Below are 22,624 nucleotides of genomic sequence, written 5' to 3' on the forward strand. Positions count from 1 at the left end.
AAGGGCTAACTTCATGTCATCATTATTATTTTACTTACCATATAATTCATCGTAGTCTGCAACCAATTTTATGAGGGTGCTACCAAAGTTCAAGTTACTTTCAGGAACTTCACCTTTTGTGCACAGTGGAACATTACCGTTTACTGAACTAAACTAAGATAGTGGCTGTTCCACTCTATATGTTATGAGTTAGGTTCCTGAATTCAGTTTGCATTTGGGTATTCCATGAATCTGAGCAGTGTCCATGCAATACCTATACAGTTCCAACTCACCCTGAGTAGTTATGTACACATCCTTAACTCAAAATGGATAGAATGGAAAGTAATGCTTTCAGCTCAATAGAGTGTAGAGATGAAATTTGTTGAAAAGTACTATTTCTTATCTTGATATAAACATCATTATTTTACTTACCAAATGATTTAGCGTCAGATACAACCAATTTTATGAGTGTTCTACCAATGTTCCAGAAGTTACTTTCAGTAACTGCACCTTTTGTTCACCATGGAACATTAACGTTTACAGAACGAAACAAAGATATTGTCTCTTCCACTCTAAATGTGATCAGGTAGTCTCACGAATTCAGCTTGCATTTGATTATTCCATAGTTCTGAACAGTGTACATCAAATATCCATAGAGTTCCAACGCACCCTGAGTAGTTATGCATACATCCTTAACTCAAATTGAATAGAATAGAATGTAATGCTTTCAGCTCAAAGCAGTATTGAGTTGAATATTGCTGAAAACTACTAACTTCATGTAATCATTATTATCTTACTTACCATATAATTCATAGTAGTCTGAAACCAATTTTATGAGGGTGCTACCAAAGTTCAAGTTACTTTCAGGAACTTCACCCTTTGTGCACAATGGAACATTACCGTTAACAGAACTAAACTAAGATACTGGCTGTCCCACTCTATATGTTATGAGTTAGGTTCCTGAATTCAGTTTGCATTTGGGTATTCCATGAATCTGAGCAGTGTCCATGCAATACCTATACAGTTCCAACTCACCCTGTGTAGTTATGTACACATCCTTAACTCAAAATGCATAGAATGGAAAGTAATGCTTTCAGCTCAATAGAGTGTAGAGATGAAATATGCTGAAAAGTAATATTTGCTATCTTGATATAAACATCATTATTTTACTTACCAAATGATTTAGCGTCAGATACAACCAATTTTATGAGTGTTCTACCAATGTTCCAGAAGTTACTTTCAGTAACTGCACCTTTTGTTCACCATGGAACATTAACGTTTACAGAACGAAACAAAGATATTGTCTCTTCCACTCTAAATGTGATCAGGTAGTCTCCCGAATTCAGCTTGCATTTGATTATTCCATAGTTCTGAACAGTGTACATCAAATATCCATAGAGTTCCAACGCACCCTGAGTAGTTATGCATACATCCTTAACTCAAATTGAATAGAATAGAATGTAATGCTTTCAGCTCAAAGCAGTATTGAGTTGAATATTGCTGAAAACTACTAAGGGCTAACTTCGTGTAATCATTATTATTTTACTTACCATATAATTCATAGTAGTCTGCCACCAATTTTATGAGGGTGCTACCAAAGTTCAAGTTACTTTCAGGAACTTCACCTTTTGTGCACAGTGCAACATTACCGTTTACTGAACTAAACTAAGATAGTGGCTGTTCCACTCTATATGTTATGAGTTAGGTTCCTGAATTCAGTTTGCATTTGGGTATTCCATGAATCGGAGCAGTGTCCATGCAATACCTATACAGTTCCAACTCACCCTGAGCAGTTATGTACACATCCTTAACTCAAACTGCATAGAATACAAAGTAATGCTTTCAGCTCAATAGAGTGTAGAGATGAAATTTGCTGAAAAGTAATATTTGCTATCTTGATATAAACATCATTATATTACTTACCAAATGATTTAGCGTCGGATACAACCAATTTTATGAGTGTTCTACCAATGTTCCAGAAGTTACTTTCAGTAACTGCACCTTTTGTACACAATGGAACATTAACGTTTACAGAACGAAACAAAGATATTGTCTGTTCCACTCTAAATGTAATCAGGTAGTCTCCCGAATTCAGCTTGCATTTGATTATTCCATGGTTATGAGCAGTGTACATCAAATATCTATACAGTTCCAACGCACCATGAGTAGTTATGCATACATCCTTAATCAAATTGAATAGAATAGAATGTGATGCTTTCAGCACAAAGCAGTATTGAGTTGAATATTGCTGAAAACTACTAAGGGCTAACTTCATGTCATCATTATTATTTTACTTACCATATAATTCATCGTAGTCTGCAACCAATTTTATGAGGGTGCTACCAAAGTTCAAGTTACTTTCAGGAACTTCACCTTTTGTGCACAGTGGAACATTACCGTTTACTGAACTAAACTAAGATAGTGGCTGTTCCACTCTATATGTTATGAGTTAGGTTCCTGAATTCAGTTTGCATTTGGGTATTCCATGAATCTGAGCAGTGTCCATGCAATACCTATACAGTTCCAACTCACCCTGAGTAGTTATGTACACATCCTTAACTCAAAATGGATAGAATGGAAAGTAATGCTTTCAGCTCAATAGAGTGTAGAGATGAAATTTGTTCGAAAGTACTATTTCCTATCTTGATATAAACATCATTATTTTACTTACCAAATGATTTAGAGTCGTATACAACCAATTTTATGAGTGTTCTACCAATGTTCCAGAAGTTACTTTCAGTAACTGCACCTTTTGTACACAATGGAACATTAACGTTTACAGAACGAAACAAAGATATTGTCTCTTCCACTCAAAATGTGATCAGGTAGTCTCCCGAATTCAGCTTGCATTTGATTATTCCATAGTTCTGAACAGTGTACATCAAATATCCATAGAGTTCCAACGCACCCTGAGTAGTTATGCATACATCCTTAACTCAAATTGAATAGAATAGAATGTAATGCTTTCAGCTCAAAGCAGTATTGAGTTGAATATTGCTGAAAACTACTAACTTCATGTAATCATTATTATTTTACTTACCATATAATTCATAGTAGTCTGCAACCAATTTTATGAGGGTGCTACCAAAGTTCAAGTTACTTTCAGGAACTTCACCCTTTGTGCACAATGGAACATTACCGTTAACAGAACTAAACTAAGATACTGGCTGTCCCACTCTATATGTTATGAGTTAGGTTCCTGAATTCAGTTTGCATTTGGGTATTCCATGAATCTGAGCAGTGTCCATGCAATACCTATACAGTTCCAACTCACCCTGTGTAGTTATGTACACATCCTTAACTCAAAATGCATAGAATGGAAAGTAATGCTTTCAGCTCAATAGAGTGTAGAGATGAAATATGCTGAAAAGTAATATTTGCTATCTTGATATAAACATCATTATTTTACTTACCAAATGATTTAGCGTCAGATACAATCAATTTTATGAGTGTTCTACCAATGTTCCAGAAGTTACTTTCAGTAACTGCACCTTTTGTTCACCATGGAACATTAACGTTTACAGAACGAAACAAAGATATTGTCTCATCCACTCTAAATGTGATCAGGTAGTCTCCCGAATTCAGCTTGCATTTGATTATTCCATAGTTCTGAACAGTGTACATCAAATATCCATAGAGTTCCAACGCACCCTGAGTAGTTATGCATACATCCTTAACTCAAATTGAATAGAATAGAATGTAATGCTTTCAGCTCAAAGCAGTATTGAGTTGAATATTGCTGAAAACTACTAAGGGCTAACTTCGTGTAATCATTATTATTTTACTTACCATATAATTCATAGTAGTCTGCCACCAATTTTATGAGGGTGCTACCAAAGTTCAAGTTACTTTCAGGAACTTCACCTTTTGTGCACAGTGCAACATTACCGTTTACTGAACTAAACAAAGATAGTGGCTGTTCCACTCTATATGTTATGAGTTAGGTTCCTGAATTCAGTTTGCATTTGGGTATTCCATGAATCTGAGCAGTGTCCATGCAATACCTATACAGTTCCAACTCACCCTGAGCAGTTATGTACACATCCTTAACTCAAACTGCATAGAATACAAAGTAATGCTTTCAGCTCAATAGAGTGTAGAGATGAAATTTGCTGAAAAGTAATATTTGCTATCTTGATATAAACATCATTATATTACTTACCAAATGATTTAGCGTCGGATACAACCAATTTTATGAGTGTTCTACCAATGTTCCAGAAGTTACTTTCAGTAACTGCACCTTTTGTACACAATGGAACATTAACGTTTACAGAACGAAACAAAGATATTGTCTGTTCCACTCTAAATGTAATCAGGTAGTCTCCCGAATTCAGCTTGCATTTGATTATTCCATGGTTATGAGCAGTGTACATCAAATATCTATACAGTTCCAACGCACCATGAGTAGTTATGCATACATCCTTAACTCAAATTGAATAGAATAGAATGTAATGCTTTCAGCACAAAGCAGTATTGAGTTGAATATTGCTGAAAACTACTAAGGGCTAACTTCATGTCATCATTATTATTTTACTTACCATATAATTCATCGTAGTCTGCAACCAATTTTATGAGGGTGCTACCAAAGTTCAAGTTACTTTCAGGAACTTCACCTTTTGTGCACAGTGGAACATTACCGTTTACTGAACTAAACTAAGATAGTGGCTGTTCCACTCTATATGTTATGAGTTAGGTTCCTGAATTCAGTTTGCATTTGGGTATTCCATGAATCTGAGCAGTGTCCATGCAATACCTATACAGTTCCAACTCACCCTGAGTAGTTATGTACACATCCTTAACACAAAATGGATAGAATGGAAAGTAATGCTTTCAGCTCAATAGAGTGTAGAGATGAAATATGCTGAAAAGTAATATTTGCTATCTTGATATAAACATCATTATTTTACTTACCAAATGATTTAGCGTCAGATACAACCAATTTTATGAGTGTTCTACCAATGTTCCAGAAGTTACTTTCAGTAACTGCACCTTTTGTTCACCATGGAACATTAACGTTTACAGAACGAAACAAAGATATTGTCTCTTCCACTCTAAATGTGATCAGGTAGGCTCCCGAATTCAGCTTGCATTTGATTATTCCATGGTTCTGAGCAGTGTACATCAAATATCTATAGAGTTCCAACGCACCATGAGTAGTTATGCATACATCCTTAACTCAAATTGAATAGAATAGAATGTAATGCTTTCAGCACAAAGCAGTATTGAGTTGAATATTGCTGAAAACTACTAAGGGCTAACTTCGTGTAATCATTATTATTTTACTTACCATATAATTCATAGTAGTCTGCCACCAATTTTATGAGGGTGCTACCAAAGTTCAAGTTACTTTCAGGAACTTCACCTTTTGTGCACAGTGCAACATTACCGTTTACTGAACTAAACAAAGATAGTGGCTGTTCCACTCTATATGTTATGAGTTAGGTTCCTGAATTCAGTTTGCATTTGGGTATTCCATGAATCTGAGCAGTGTCCATGCAATACCTATACAGTTCCAACTCACCCTGAGCAGTTATGTACACATCCTTAACTCAAAATGGATAGAATGGAAAGTAATGCTTTCAGCCCAATAGAGTGTAGAGATGAAATTTGTTGAAAAGTACTATTTCCTATCTTGATATAAACATCATTATTTTACTTACCAAATGATTTAGAGTCGTATACAACCAATTTTATGAGTGTTCTACCAATGTTCCAGAAGTTACTTTCAGTAACTGCACCTTTTGTACACAATGGAACATTAACGTTTACAGAACGAAACAAAGATATTGTCTCTTCCACTCTAAATGTGATCAGGTAGTCTCCCGAATTCAGCTTGCATTTGATTATTCCATAGTTCTGAGCAGTGTACATCAAATATCCATAGAGTTCCAACGCACCCTGAGTAGTTATGCATACATCCTTAACTCAAATTGAATAGAATAGAATGTAATGCTTTCAGCTCAAAGCAGTATTGAGTTGAATATTGCTGAAAACTACTAACTTCATGTAATCATTATTATTTTACTTACCATATAATTCATAGTAGTCTGCAACCAATTTTATGAGGGTGCTACCAAAGTTCAAGTTACTTTCAGGAACTTCACCCTTTGTGCACAATGGAACATTACCGTTAACAGAACTAAACTAAGATACTGGCTGTCCCACTCTATATGTTATGAGTTAGGTTCCTGAATTCAGTTTGCATTTGGGTATTCCATGAATCTGAGCAGTGTCCATGCAATACCTATACAGTTCCAACTCACCCTGTGTAGTTATGTACACATCCTTAAATCAAAATGCATAGAATGGAAAGCAATGCTTTCAGCTCAATAGAGTGTAGAGATGAAATATGCTGAAAAGTAATATTTGCTATCTTGATATAAACATCATTATTTTACTTACCAAATGATTTAGCGTCAGATACAATCAATTTTATGAGTGTTCTACCAATGTTCCAGAAGTTACTTTCAGTAACTGCACCTTTTGTTCACCATGGAACATTAACGTTTACAGAACGAAACAAAGATATTGTCTCATCCACTCTAAATGTGATCAGGTAGTCTCCCGAATTCAGCTTGCATTTGATTATTCCATAGTTCTGAGCAGTGTACATCAAATATCCATAGAGTTCCAACGCACCCTGAGTAGTTATGCATACATCCTTAACTCAAATTGAATAGAATAGAATGTAATGCTTTCAGCTCAAAGCAGTATTGAGTTGAATATTGCTGAAAACTACTAACTTCATGTAATCATTATTATTTTACTTACCATATAATTCATAGTAGTCTGCAACCAATTTTATGAGGGTGCTACCAAAGTTCAAGTTACTTTCAGGAACTTCACCCTTTGTGCACAATGGAACATTACCGTTAACAGAACTAAACTAAGATACTGGCTGTCCCACTCTATATGTTATGAGTTAGGTTCCTGAATTCAGTTTGCATTTGGGTATTCCATGAATCTGAGCAGTGTCCATGCAATACCTATACAGTTCCAACTCACCCTGTGTAGTTATGTACACATCCTTAAATCAAAATGCATAGAATGGAAAGTAATGCTTTCAGCTCAATAGAGTGTAGAGATGAAATATGCTGAAAAGTAATATTTGCTATCTTGATATAAACATCATTATTTTACTTACCAAATGATTTAGCGTCAGATACAATCAATTTTATGAGTGTTCTACCAATGTTCCAGAAGTTACTTTCAGTAACTGCACCTTTTGTTCACCATGGAACATTAACGTTTACAGAACGAAACAAAGATATTGTCTCATCCACTCTAAATGTGATCAGGTAGTCTCCCGAATTCAGCTTGCATTTGATTATTCCATAGTTCTGAACAGTGTACATCAAATATCCATAGAGTTCCAACGCACCCTGAGTAGTTATGCATACATCCTTAACTCAAATTGAATAGAATAGAATGTAATGCTTTCAGCTCAAAGCAGTATTGAGTTGAATATTGCTGAAAACTACTAAGGGCTAACTTCGTGTAATCATTATTATTTTACTTACCATATAATTCATAGTAGTCTGCCACCAATTTTATGAGGGTGCTACCAAAGTTCAAGTTACTTTCAGGAACTTCACCTTTTGTGCACAGTGCAACATTACCGTTTACTGAACTAAACAAAGATAGTGGCTGTTCCACTCTATATGTTATGAGTTAGGTTCCTGAATTCAGTTTGCATTTGGGTATTCCATGAATCGGAGCAGTGTCCATGCAATACCTATACAGTTCCAACTCACCCTGAGCAGTTATGTACACATCCTTAACTCAAACTGCATAGAATACAAAGTAATGCTTTCAGCTCAATAGAGTGTAGAGATGAAATTTGCTGAAAAGTAATATTTGCTATCTTGATATAAACATCATTATATTACTTACCAAATGATTTAGCGTCGGATACAACCAATTTTATGAGTGTTCTACCAATGTTCCAGAAGTTACTTTCAGTAACTGCACCTTTTGTACACAATGGAACATTAACGTTTACAGAACGAAACAAAGATATTGTCTGTTCCACTCTAAATGTAATCAGGTAGTCTCCCGAATTCAGCTTGCATTTGATTATTCCATGGTTATGAGCAGTGTACATCAAATATCTATACAGTTCCAACGCACCATGAGTAGTTATGCATACATCCTTAACTCAAATTGAATAGAATAGAATGTAATGCTTTCAGCACAAAGCAGTATTGAGTTGAATATTGCTGAAAACTACTAAGGGCTAACTTCATGTCATCATTATTATTTTACTTACCATATAATTCATCGTAGTCTGCAACCAATTTTATGAGGGTGCTACCAAAGTTCAAGTTACTTTCAGGAACTTCACCTTTTGTGCACAGTGGAACATTACCGTTTACTGAACTAAACTAAGATAGTGGCTGTTCCACTCTATATGTTATGAGTTAGGTTCCTGAATTCAGTTTGCATTTGGGTATTCCATGAATCTGAGCAGTGTCCATGCAATACCTATACAGTTCCAACTCACCCTGAGTAGTTATGTACACATCCTTAACTCAAAATGGATAGAATGGAAAGTAATGCTTTCAGCTCAATAGAGTGTAGAGATGAAATTTGTTGAAAAGTACTATTTCTTATCTTGATATAAACATCATTATTTTACTTACCAAATGATTTAGCGTCAGATACAACCAATTTTATGAGTGTTCTACCAATGTTCCAGAAGTTACTTTCAGTAACTGCACCTTTTGTTCACCATGGAACATTAACGTTTACAGAACGAAACAAAGATATTGTCTCTTCCACTCTAAATGTGATCAGGTAGTCTCACGAATTCAGCTTGCATTTGATTATTCCATAGTTCTGAACAGTGTACATCAAATATCCATAGAGTTCCAACGCACCCTGAGTAGTTATGCATACATCCTTAACTCAAATTGAATAGAATAGAATGTAATGCTTTCAGCTCAAAGCAGTATTGAGTTGAATATTGCTGAAAACTACTAACTTCATGTAATCATTATTATCTTACTTACCATATAATTCATAGTAGTCTGAAACCAATTTTATGAGGGTGCTACCAAAGTTCAAGTTACTTTCAGGAACTTCACCCTTTGTGCACAATGGAACATTACCGTTAACAGAACTAAACTAAGATACTGGCTGTCCCACTCTATATGTTATGAGTTAGGTTCCTGAATTCAGTTTGCATTTGGGTATTCCATGAATCTGAGCAGTGTCCATGCAATACCTATACAGTTCCAACTCACCCTGTGTAGTTATGTACACATCCTTAACTCAAAATGCATAGAATGGAAAGTAATGCTTTCAGCTCAATAGAGTGTAGAGATGAAATATGCTGAAAAGTAATATTTGCTATCTTGATATAAACATCATTATTTTACTTACCAAATGATTTAGCGTCAGATACAACCAATTTTATGAGTGTTCTACCAATGTTCCAGAAGTTACTTTCAGTAACTGCACCTTTTGTTCACCATGGAACATTAACGTTTACAGAACGAAACAAAGATATTGTCTCTTCCACTCTAAATGTGATCAGGTAGTCTCCCGAATTCAGCTTGCATTTGATTATTCCATAGTTCTGAACAGTGTACATCAAATATCCATAGAGTTCCAACGCACCCTGAGTAGTTATGCATACATCCTTAACTCAAATTGAATAGAATAGAATGTAATGCTTTCAGCTCAAAGCAGTATTGAGTTGAATATTGCTGAAAACTACTAACTTCATGTAATCATTATTATCTTACTTACCATATAATTCATAGTAGTCTGAAACCAATTTTATGAGGGTGCTACCAAAGTTCAAGTTACTTTCAGGAACTTCACCTTTTGTGCACAGTGCAACATTACCGTTTACTGAACTAAACTAAGATACTGGCTGTCCCACTCTATATGTTATGAGTTAGGTTCCTGAATTCAGTTTGCATTTGGGTATTCCATGAATCTGAGCAGTGTCCATGCAATACCTATACAGTTCCAACTCACCCTGAGTAGTTATGTACACATCCTTAACTCAAAATGGATAGAATGGAAAGTAATGCTTTCAGCTCAATAGAGTGTAGAGATGAAATTTGTTCGAAAGTACTATTTCCTATCTTGATATAAACATCATTATTTTACTTACCAAATGATTTAGAGTCGTATACAACCAATTTTATGAGTGTTCTACCAATGTTCCAGAAGTTACTTTCAGTAACTGCACCTTTTGTACACAATGGAACATTAACGTTTACAGAACGAAACAAAGATATTGTCTCTTCCACTCAAAATGTGATCAGGTAGTCTCCCGAATTCAGCTTGCATTTGATTATTCCATAGTTCTGAACAGTGTACATCAAATATCCATAGAGTTCCAACGCACCCTGAGTAGTTATGCATACATCCTTAACTCAAATTGAATAGAATAGAATGTAATGCTTTCAGCTCAAAGCAGTATTGAGTTGAATATTGCTGAAAACTACTAACTTCATGTAATCATTATTATTTTACTTACCATATAATTCATAGTAGTCTGCAACCAATTTTATGAGGGTGCTACCAAAGTTCAAGTTACTTTCAGGAACTTCACCCTTTGTGCACAATGGAACATTACCGTTAACAGAACTAAACTAAGATACTGGCTGTCCCACTCTATATGTTATGAGTTAGGTTCCTGAATTCAGTTTGCATTTGGGTATTCCATGAATCTGAGCAGTGTCCATGCAATACCTATACAGTTCCAACTCACCCTGTGTAGTTATGTACACATCCTTAACTCAAAATGCATAGAATGGAAAGTAATGCTTTCAGCTCAATAGAGTGTAGAGATGAAATATGCTGAAAAGTAATATTTGCTATCTTGATATAAACATCATTATTTTACTTACCAAATGATTTAGCGTCAGATACAATCAATTTTATGAGTGTTCTACCAATGTTCCAGAAGTTACTTTCAGTAACTGCACCTTTTGTTCACCATGGAACATTAACGTTTACAGAACGAAACAAAGATATTGTCTCATCCACTCTAAATGTGATCAGGTAGTCTCCCGAATTCAGCTTGCATTTGATTATTCCATAGTTCTGAACAGTGTACATCAAATATCCATAGAGTTCCAACGCACCCTGAGTAGTTATGCATACATCCTTAACTCAAATTGAATAGAATAGAATGTAATGCTTTCAGCTCAAAGCAGTATTGAGTTGAATATTGCTGAAAACTACTAAGGGCTAACTTCGTGTAATCATTATTATTTTACTTACCATATAATTCATAGTAGTCTGCCACCAATTTTATGAGGGTGCTACCAAAGTTCAAGTTACTTTCAGGAACTTCACCTTTTGTGCACAGTGCAACATTACCGTTTACTGAACTAAACAAAGATAGTGGCTGTTCCACTCTATATGTTATGAGTTAGGTTCCTGAATTCAGTTTGCATTTGGGTATTCCATGAATCGGAGCAGTGTCCATGCAATACCTATACAGTTCCAACTCACCCTGAGCAGTTATGTACACATCCTTAACTCAAACTGCATAGAATACAAAGTAATGCTTTCAGCTCAATAGAGTGTAGAGATGAAATTTGCTGAAAAGTAATATTTGCTATCTTGATATAAACATCATTATATTACTTACCAAATGATTTAGCGTCGGATACAACCAATTTTATGAGTGTTCTACCAATGTTCCAGAAGTTACTTTCAGTAACTGCACCTTTTGTACACAATGGAACATTAACGTTTACAGAACGAAACAAAGATATTGTCTGTTCCACTCTAAATGTAATCAGGTAGTCTCCCGAATTCAGCTTGCATTTGATTATTCCATGGTTATGAGCAGTGTACATCAAATATCTATACAGTTCCAACGCACCATGAGTAGTTATGCATACATCCTTAACTCAAATTGAATAGAATAGAATGTAATGCTTTCAGCACAAAGCAGTATTGAGTTGAATATTGCTGAAAACTACTAAGGGCTAACTTCATGTCATCATTATTATTTTACTTACCATATAATTCATCGTAGTCTGCAACCAATTTTATGAGGGTGCTACCAAAGTTCAAGTTACTTTCAGGAACTTCACCTTTTGTGCACAGTGGAACATTACCGTTTACTGAACTAAACTAAGATAGTGGCTGTTCCACTCTATATGTTATGAGTTAGGTTCCTGAATTCAGTTTGCATTTGGGTATTCCATGAATCTGAGCAGTGTCCATGCAATACCTATACAGTTCCAACTCACCCTGAGTAGTTATGTACACATCCTTAACTCAAAATGGATAGAATGGAAAGTAATGCTTTCAGCTCAATAGAGTGTAGAGATGAAATTTGTTGAAAAGTACTATTTCTTATCTTGATATAAACATCATTATTTTACTTACCAAATGATTTAGCGTCAGATACAACCAATTTTATGAGTGTTCTACCAATGTTCCAGAAGTTACTTTCAGTAACTGCACCTTTTGTTCACCATGGAACATTAACGTTTACAGAACGAAACAAAGATATTGTCTCTTCCACTCTAAATGTGATCAGGTAGTCTCACGAATTCAGCTTGCATTTGATTATTCCATAGTTCTGAACAGTGTACATCAAATATCCATAGAGTTCCAACGCACCCTGAGTAGTTATGCATACATCCTTAACTCAAATTGAATAGAATAGAATGTAATGCTTTCAGCTCAAAGCAGTATTGAGTTGAATATTGCTGAAAACTACTAACTTCGTGTAATCATTATTATCTTACTTACCATATAATTCATAGTAGTCTGAAACCAATTTTATGAGGGTGCTACCAAAGTTCAAGTTACTTTCAGGAACTTCACCCTTTGTGCACAATGGAACATTACCGTTAACAGAACTAAACTAAGATACTGGCTGTCCCACTCTATATGTTATGAGTTAGGTTCCTGAATTCAGTTTGCATTTGGGTATTCCATGAATCTGAGCAGTGTCCATGCAATACCTATACAGTTCCAACTCACCCTGTGTAGTTATGTACACATCCTTAACTCAAAATGCATAGAATGGAAAGTAATGCTTTCAGCTCAATAGAGTGTAGAGATGAAATATGCTGAAAAGTAATATTTGCTATCTTGATATAAACATCATTATTTTACTTACCAAATGATTTAGCGTCAGATACAACCAATTTTATGAGTGTTCTACCAATGTTCCAGAAGTTACTTTCAGTAACTGCACCTTTTGTTCACCATGGAACATTAACGTTTACAGAACGAAACAAAGATATTGTCTCTTCCACTCTAAATGTGATCAGGTAGTCTCCCGAATTCAGCTTGCATTTGATTATTCCATAGTTCTGAACAGTGTACATCAAATATCCATAGAGTTCCAACGCACCCTGAGTAGTTATGCATACATCCTTAACTCAAATTGAATAGAATAGAATGTAATGCTTTCAGCTCAAAGCAGTATTGAGTTGAATATTGCTGAAAACTACTAAGGGCTAACTTCGTGTAATCATTATTATTTTACTTACCATATAATTCATAGTAGTCTGCCACCAATTTTATGAGGGTGCTACCAAAGTTCAAGTTACTTTCAGGAACTTCACCTTTTGTGCACAGTGCAACATTACCGTTTACTGAACTAAACAAAGATAGTGGCTGTTCCACTCTATATGTTATGAGTTAGGTTCCTGAATTCAGTTTGCATTTGGGTATTCCATGAATCGGAGCAGTGTCCATGCAATACCTATACAGTTCCAACTCACCCTGAGCAGTTATGTACACATCCTTAACTCAAACTGCATAGAATACAAAGTAATGCTTTCAGCTAAATAGAGTGTAGAGATGAAATTTGCTGAAAAGTAATATTTGCTATCTTGATATAAACATCATTATATTACTTACCAAATGATTTAGCGTCGGATACAACCAATTTTATGAGTGTTCTACCAATGTTCCAGAAGTTACTTTCAGTAACTGCACCTTTTGTACACAATGGAACATTAACGTTTACAGAACGAAACAAAGATATTGTCTGTTCCACTCTAAATGTAATCAGGTAGTCTCCCGAATTCAGCTTGCATTTGATTATTCCATGGTTATGAGCAGTGTACATCAAATATCTATACAGTTCCAACGCACCATGAGTAGTTATGCATACATCCTTAATCAAATTGAATAGAATAGAATGTGATGCTTTCAGCACAAAGCAGTATTGAGTTGAATATTGCTGAAAACTACTAAGGGCTAACTTCATGTCATCATTATTATTTTACTTACCATATAATTCATCGTAGTCTGCAACCAATTTTATGAGGGTGCTACCAAAGTTCAAGTTACTTTCAGGAACTTCACCTTTTGTGCACAGTGGAACATTACCGTTTACTGAACTAAACTAAGATAGTGGCTGTTCCACTCTATATGTTATGAGTTAGGTTCCTGAATTCAGTTTGCATTTGGGTATTCCATGAATCTGAGCAGTGTCCATGCAATACCTATACAGTTCCAACTCACCCTGAGTAGTTATGTACACATCCTTAACTCAAAATGGATAGAATGGAAAGTAATGCTTTCAGCTCAATAGAGTGTAGAGATGAAATTTGTTCGAAAGTACTATTTCCTATCTTGATATAAACATCATTATTTTACTTACCAAATGATTTAGAGTCGTATACAACCAATTTTATGAGTGTTCTACCAATGTTCCAGAAGTTACTTTCAGTAACTGCACCTTTTGTACACAATGGAACATTAACGTTTACAGAACGAAACAAAGATATTGTCTCTTCCACTCAAAATGTGATCAGGTAGTCTCCCGAATTCAGCTTGCATTTGATTATTCCATAGTTCTGAACAGTGTACATCAAATATCCATAGAGTTCCAACGCACCCTGAGTAGTTATGCATACATCCTTAACTCAAATTGAATAGAATAGAATGTAATGCTTTCAGCTCAAAGCAGTATTGAGTTGAATATTGCTGAAAACTACTAACTTCATGTAATCATTATTATTTTACACCATATAATTCATAGTAGTCTGCAACCAATTTTATGAGGGTGCTACCAAAGTTCAAGTTACTTTCAGGAACTTCACCCTTTGTGCACAATGGAACATTACCGTTAACAGAACTAAACTAAGATACTGGCTGTCCCACTCTATATGTTATGAGTTAGGTTCCTGAATTCAGTTTGCATTTGGGTATTCCATGAATCTGAGCAGTGTCCATGCAATACCTATACAGTTCCAACTCACCCTGTGTAGTTATGTACACATCCTTAACTCAAAATGCATAGAATGGAAAGTAATGCTTTCAGCTCAATAGAGTGTAGAGATGAAATATGCTGAAAAGTAATATTTGCTATCTTGATATAAACATCATTATTTTACTTACCAAATGATTTAGCGTCAGATACAATCAATTTTATGAGTGTTCTACCAATGTTCCAGAAGTTACTTTCAGTAACTGCACCTTTTGTTCACCATGGAACATTAACGTTTACAGAACGAAACAAAGATATTGTCTCATCCACTCTAAATGTGATCAGGTAGTCTCCCGAATTCAGCTTGCATTTGATTATTCCATAGTTCTGAACAGTGTACATCAAATATCCATAGAGTTCCAACGCACCCTGAGTAGTTATGCATACATCCTTAACTCAAATTGAATAGAATAGAATGTAATGCTTTCAGCTCAAAGCAGTATTGAGTTGAATATTGCTGAAAACTACTAAGGGCTAACTTCGTGTAATCATTATTATTTTACTTACCATATAATTCATAGTAGTCTGCCACCAATTTTATGAGGGTGCTACCAAAGTTCAAGTTACTTTCAGGAACTTCACCTTTTGTGCACAGTGCAACATTACCGTTTACTGAACTAAACAAAGATAGTGGCTGTTCCACTCTATATGTTATGAGTTAGGTTCCTGAATTCAGTTTGCATTTGGGTATTCCATGAATCGGAGCAGTGTCCATGCAATACCTATACAGTTCCAACTCACCCTGAGCAGTTATGTACACATCCTTAACTCAAACTGCATAGAATACAAAGTAATGCTTTCAGCTCAATAGAGTGTAGAGATGAAATTTGCTGAAAAGTAATAATTGCTATCTTGATATAAACATCATTATATTACTTACCAAATGATTTAGCGTCGGATACAACCAATTTTATGAGTGTTCTACCAATGTTCCAGAAGTTACTTTCAGTAACTGCACCTTTTGTACACAATGGAACATTAACGTTTACAGAACGAAACAAAGATATTGTCTGTTCCACTCTAAATGTAATCAGGTAGTCTCCCGAATTCAGCTTGCATTTGATTATTCCATGGTTATGAGCAGTGTACATCAAATATCTATACAGTTCCAACGCACCATGAGTAGTTATGCATACATCCTTAACTCAAATTGAATAGAATAGAATGTAATGCTTTCAGCACAAAGCAGTATTGAGTTGAATATTGCTGAAAACTACTAAGGGCTAACTTCATGTCATCATTATTATTTTACTTACCATATAATTCATCGTAGTCTGCAACCAATTTTATGAGGGTGCTACCAAAGTTCAAGTTACTTTCAGGAACTTCACCTTTTGTGCACAGTGGAACATTACCGTTTACTGAACTAAACTAAGATAGTGGCTGTTCCACTCTATATGTTATGAGTTAGGTTCCTGAATTCAGTTTGCATTTGGGTATTCCATGAATCTGAGCAGTGTCCATGCAATACCTATACAGTTCCAACTCACCCTGAGTAGTTATGTACACATCCTTAACACAAAATGGATAGAATGGAAAGTAATGCTTTCAGCTCAATAGAGTGTAGAGATGAAATTTGTTGAAAAGTACTATTTCTTATCTTGATATAAACATCATTATTTTACTTACCAAATGATTTAGCGTCAGATACAACCAATTTTATGAGTGTTCTACCAATGTTCCAGAAGTTACTTTCAGTAACTGCACCTTTTGTTCACCATGGAACATTAACGTTTACAGAACGAAACAAAGATATTGTCTCTTCCACTCTAAATGTGATCAGGTAGTCTCACGAATTCAGCTTGCATTTGATTATTCCATAGTTCTGAACAGTGTACATCAAATATCCATAGAGTTCCAACGCACCCTGAGTAGTTATGCATACATCCTTAACTCAAATTGAATAGAATAGAATGTAATGCTTTCAGCTCAAAGCAGTATTGAGTTGAATATTGCTGAAAACTACTAACTTCATGTAATCATTATTATCTTACTTACCATATAATTCATAGTAGTCTGCAACCAATTTTATGAGGGTGCTACCAAAGTTCAAGTTACTTTCAGGAACTTCACCCTTTGTGCACAATGGAACATTACCGTTAACAGAACTAAACTAAGATACTGGCTGTCCCACTCTATATGTTATGAGTTAGGTTCCTGAATTCAGTTTGCATTTGGGTATTCCATGAATCTGAGCAGTGTCCATGCAATACCTATACAGTTCCAACTCACCCTGTGTAGTTATGTACACATCCTTAACTCAAAATGCATAGAATGGAAAGTAATGCTTTCAGCTCAATAGAGTGTAGAGATGAAATATGCTGAAAAGTAATATTTGCTATCTTGATATAAACATCATTATTTTACTTACCAAATGATTTAGCGTCAGATACAACCAATTTTATGAGTGTTCTACCAATGTTCCAGAAGTTACTTTCAGTAACTGCACCTTTTGTTCACCATGGAACATTAACGTTTACAGAACGAAACAAAGATATTGTCTCTTCCACTCTAAATGTGATCAGGTAGTCTCCCGAATTCAGCTTGCATTTGATTATTCCATAGTTCTGAACAGTGTACATCAAATATCCATAGAGTTCCAACGCACCCTGAGTAGTTATGCATACATCCTTAACTCAAATTGAATAGAATAGAATGTAATGCTTTCAGCTCAAAGCAGTATTGAGTTGAATATTGCTGAAAACTACTAAGGGCTAACTTCGTGTAATCATTATTATTTTACTTACCATATAATTCATAGTAGTCTGCCACCAATTTTATGAGGGTGCTACCAAAGTTCAAGTTACTTTCAGGAACTTCACCTTTTGTGCACAGTGCAACATTACCGTTTACTGAACTAAACAAAGATAGTGGCTGTTCCACTCTATATGTTATGAGTTAGGTTCCTGAATTCAGTTTGCATTTGGGTATTCCATGAATCGGAGCAGTGTCCATGCAATACCTATACAGTTCCAACTCACCCTGAGCAGTTATGTACACATCCTTAACTCAAACTGCATAGAATACAAAGTAATGCTTTCAGCTAAATAGAGTGTAGAGATGAAATTTGCTGAAAAGTAATATTTGCTATCTTGATATAAACATCATTATATTACTTACCAAATGATTTAGCGTCGGATACAACCAATTTTATGAGTGTTCTACCAATGTTCCAGAAGTTACTTTCAGTAACTGCACCTTTTGTACACAATGGAACATTAACGTTTACAGAACGAAACAAAGATATTGTCTGTTCCACTCTAAATGTAATCAGGTAGTCTCCCGAATTCAGCTTGCATTTGATTATTCCATGGTTATGAGCAGTGTACATCAAATATCTATACAGTTCCAACGCACCATGAGTAGTTATGCATACATCCTTAATCAAATTGAATAGAATAGAATGTGATGCTTTCAGCACAAAGCAGTATTGAGTTGAATATTGCTGAAAACTACTAAGGGCTAACTTCATGTCATCATTATTATTTTACTTACCATATAATTCATCGTAGTCTGCAACCAATTTTATGAGGGTGCTACCAAAGTTCAAGTTACTTTCAGGAACTTCACCTTTTGTGCACAGTGGAACATTACCGTTTACTGAACTAAACTAAGATAGTGGCTGTTCCACTCTATATGTTATGAGTTAGGTTCCTGAATTCAGTTTGCATTTGGGTATTCCATGAATCTGAGCAGTGTCCATGCAATACCTATACAGTTCCAACTCACCCTGAGTAGTTATGTACACATCCTTAACTCAAAATGGATAGAATGGAAAGTAATGCTTTCAGCTCAATAGAGTGTAGAGATGAAATTTGTTCGAAAGTACTATTTCCTATCTTGATATAAACATCATTATTTTACTTACCAAATGATTTAGAGTCGTATACAACCAATTTTATGAGTGTTCTACCAATGTTCCAGAAGTTACTTTCAGTAACTGCACCTTTTGTACACAATGGAACATTAACGTTTACAGAACGAAACAAAGATATTGTCTCTTCCACTCAAAATGTGATCAGGTAGTCTCCCGAATTCAGCTTGCATTTGATTATTCCATAGTTCTGAACAGTGTACATCAAATATCCATAGAGTTCCAACGCACCCTGAGTAGTTATGCATACATCCTTAACTCAAATTGAATAGAATAGAATGTAATGCTTTCAGCTCAAAGCAGTATTGAGTTGAATATTGCTGAAAACTACTAACTTCATGTAATCATTATTATTTTACACCATATAATTCATAGTAGTCTGCAACCAATTTTATGAGGGTGCTACCAAAGTTCAAGTTACTTTCAGGAACTTCACCCTTTGTGCACAATGGAACATTACCGTTAACAGAACTAAACTAAGATACTGGCTGTCCCACTCTATATGTTATGAGTTAGGTTCCTGAATTCAGTTTGCATTTGGGTATTCCATGAATCTGAGCAGTGTCCATGCAATACCTATACAGTTCCAACTCACCCTGTGTAGTTATGTACACATCCTTAACTCAAAATGCATAGAATGGAAAGTAATGCTTTCAGCTCAATAGAGTGTAGAGATGAAATATGCTGAAAAGTAATATTTGCTATCTTGATATAAACATCATTATTTTACTTACCAAATGATTTAGCGTCAGATACAATCAATTTTATGAGTGTTCTACCAATGTTCCAGAAGTTACTTTCAGTAACTGCACCTTTTGTTCACCATGGAACATTAACGTTTACAGAACGAAACAAAGATATTGTCTCATCCACTCTAAATGTGATCAGGTAGTCTCCCGAATTCAGCTTGCATTTGATTATTCCATAGTTCTGAACAGTGTACATCAAATATCCATAGAGTTCCAACGCACCCTGAGTAGTTATGCATACATCCTTAACTCAAATTGAATAGAATAGAATGTAATGCTTTCAGCTCAAAGCAGTATTGAGTTGAATATTGCTGAAAACTACTAAGGGCTAACTTCGTGTAATCATTATTATTTTACTTACCATATAATTCATAGTAGTCTGCCACCAATTTTATGAGGGTGCTACCAAAGTTCAAGTTACTTTCAGGAACTTCACCTTTTGTGCACAGTGCAACATTACCGTTTACTGAACTAAACAAAGATAGTGGCTGTTCCACTCTATATGTTATGAGTTAGGTTCCTGAATTCAGTTTGCATTTGGGTATTCCATGAATCGGAGCAGTGTCCATGCAATACCTATACAGTTCCAACTCACCCTGAGCAGTTATGTACACATCCTTAACTCAAACTGCATAGAATACAAAGTAATGCTTTCAGCTCAATAGAGTGTAGAGATGAAATTTGCTGAAAAGTAATAATTGCTATCTTGATATAAACATCATTATATTACTTACCAAATGATTTAGCGTCGGATACAACCAATTTTATGAGTGTTCTACCAATGTTCCAGAAGTTACTTTCAGTAACTGCACCTTTTGTACACAATGGAACATTAACGTTTACAGAACGAAACAAAGATATTGTCTGTTCCACTCTAAATGTAATCAGGTAGTCTCCCGAATTCAGCTTGCATTTGATTATTCCATGGTTATGAGCAGTGTACATCAAATATCTATACAGTTCCAACGCACCATGAGTAGTTATGCATACATCCTTAACTCAAATTGAATAGAATAGAATGTAATGCTTTCAGCACAAAGCAGTATTGAGTTGAATATTGCTGAAAACTACTAAGGGCTAACTTCATGTCATCATTATTATTTTACTTACCATATAATTCATCGTAGTCTGCAACCAATTTTATGAGGGTGCTACCAAAGTTCAAGTTACTTTCAGGAACTTCACCTTTTGTGCACAGTGGAACATTACCGTTTACTGAACTAAACTAAGATAGTGGCTGTTCCACTCTATATGTTATGAGTTAGGTTCCTGAATTCAGTTTGCATTTGGGTATTCCATGAATCTGAGCAGTGTCCATGCAATACCTATACAGTTCCAACTCACCCTGAGTAGTTATGTACACATCCTTAACACAAAATGGATAGAATGGAAAGTAATGCTTTCAGCTCAATAGAGTGTAGAGATGAAATTTGTTGAAAAGTACTATTTCTTATCTTGATATAAACATCATTATTTTACTTACCAAATGATTTAGCGTCAGATACAACCAATTTTATGAGTGTTCTACCAATGTTCCAGAAGTTACTTTCAGTAACTGCACCTTTTGTTCACCATGGAACATTAACGTTTACAGAACGAAACAAAGATATTGTCTCTTCCACTCTAAATGTGATCAGGTAGTCTCCCGAATTCAGCTTGCATTTGATTATTCCATAGTTCTGAACAGTGTACATCAAATATCCATAGAGTTCCAACGCACCCTGAGTAGTTATGCATACATCCTTAACTCAAATTGAATAGAATAGAATGTAATGCTTTCAGCTCAAAGCAGTATTGAGTTGAATATTGCTGAAAACTACTAAGGGCTAACTTCGTGTAATCATTATTATTTTACTTACCATATAATTCATAGTAGTCTGCCACCAATTTTATGAGGGTGCTACCAAAGTTCAAGTTACTTTCAGGAACTTCACCTTTTGTGCACAGTGCAACATTACCGTTTACTGAACTAAACAAAGATAGTGGCTGTTCCACTCTATATGTTATGAGTTAGGTTCCTGAATTCAGTTTGCATTTGGGTATTCCATGAATCGGAGCAGTGTCCATGCAATACCTATACAGTTCCAACTCACCCTGAGCAGTTATGTACACATCCTTAACTCAAACTGCATAGAATACAAAGTAATGCTTTCAGCTCAATAGAGTGTAGAGATGAAATTTGCTGAAAAGTAATATTTGCTATCTTGATATAAACATCATTATATTACTTACCAAATGATTTAGCGTCGGATACAACCAATTTTATGAGTGTTCTACCAATGTTCCAGAAGTTACTTTCAGTAACTGCACCTTTTGTACACAATGGAACATTAACGTTTACAGAACGAAACAAAGATATTGTCTGTTCCACTCTAAATGTAATCAGGTAGTCTCCCGAATTCAGCTTGCATTTGATTATTCCATGGTTATGAGCAGTGTACATCAAATATCTATACAGTTCCAACGCACCATGAGTAGTTATGCATACATCCTTAATCAAATTGAATAGAATAGAATGTGATGCTTTCAGCACAAAGCAGTATTGAGTTGAATATTGCTGAAAACTACTAAGGGCTAACTTCATGTCATCATTATTATTTTACTTACCATATAATTCATCGTAGTCTGCAACCAATTTTATGAGGGTGCTACCAAAGTTCAAGTTACTTTCAGGAACTTCACCTTTTGTGCACAGTGGAACATTACCGTTTACTGAACTAAACTAAGATACTGGCTGTTCCACTCTATATGTTATGAGTTAGGTTCCTGAATTCAGTTTGCATTTGGGTATTCCATGAATCTGAGCAG

Source organism: Hemitrygon akajei, chromosome 18 (assembly GCF_048418815.1).
Source record: "Hemitrygon akajei chromosome 18, sHemAka1.3, whole genome shotgun sequence".
NCBI lineage: Eukaryota > Metazoa > Chordata > Chondrichthyes > Myliobatiformes > Dasyatidae > Hemitrygon > Hemitrygon akajei.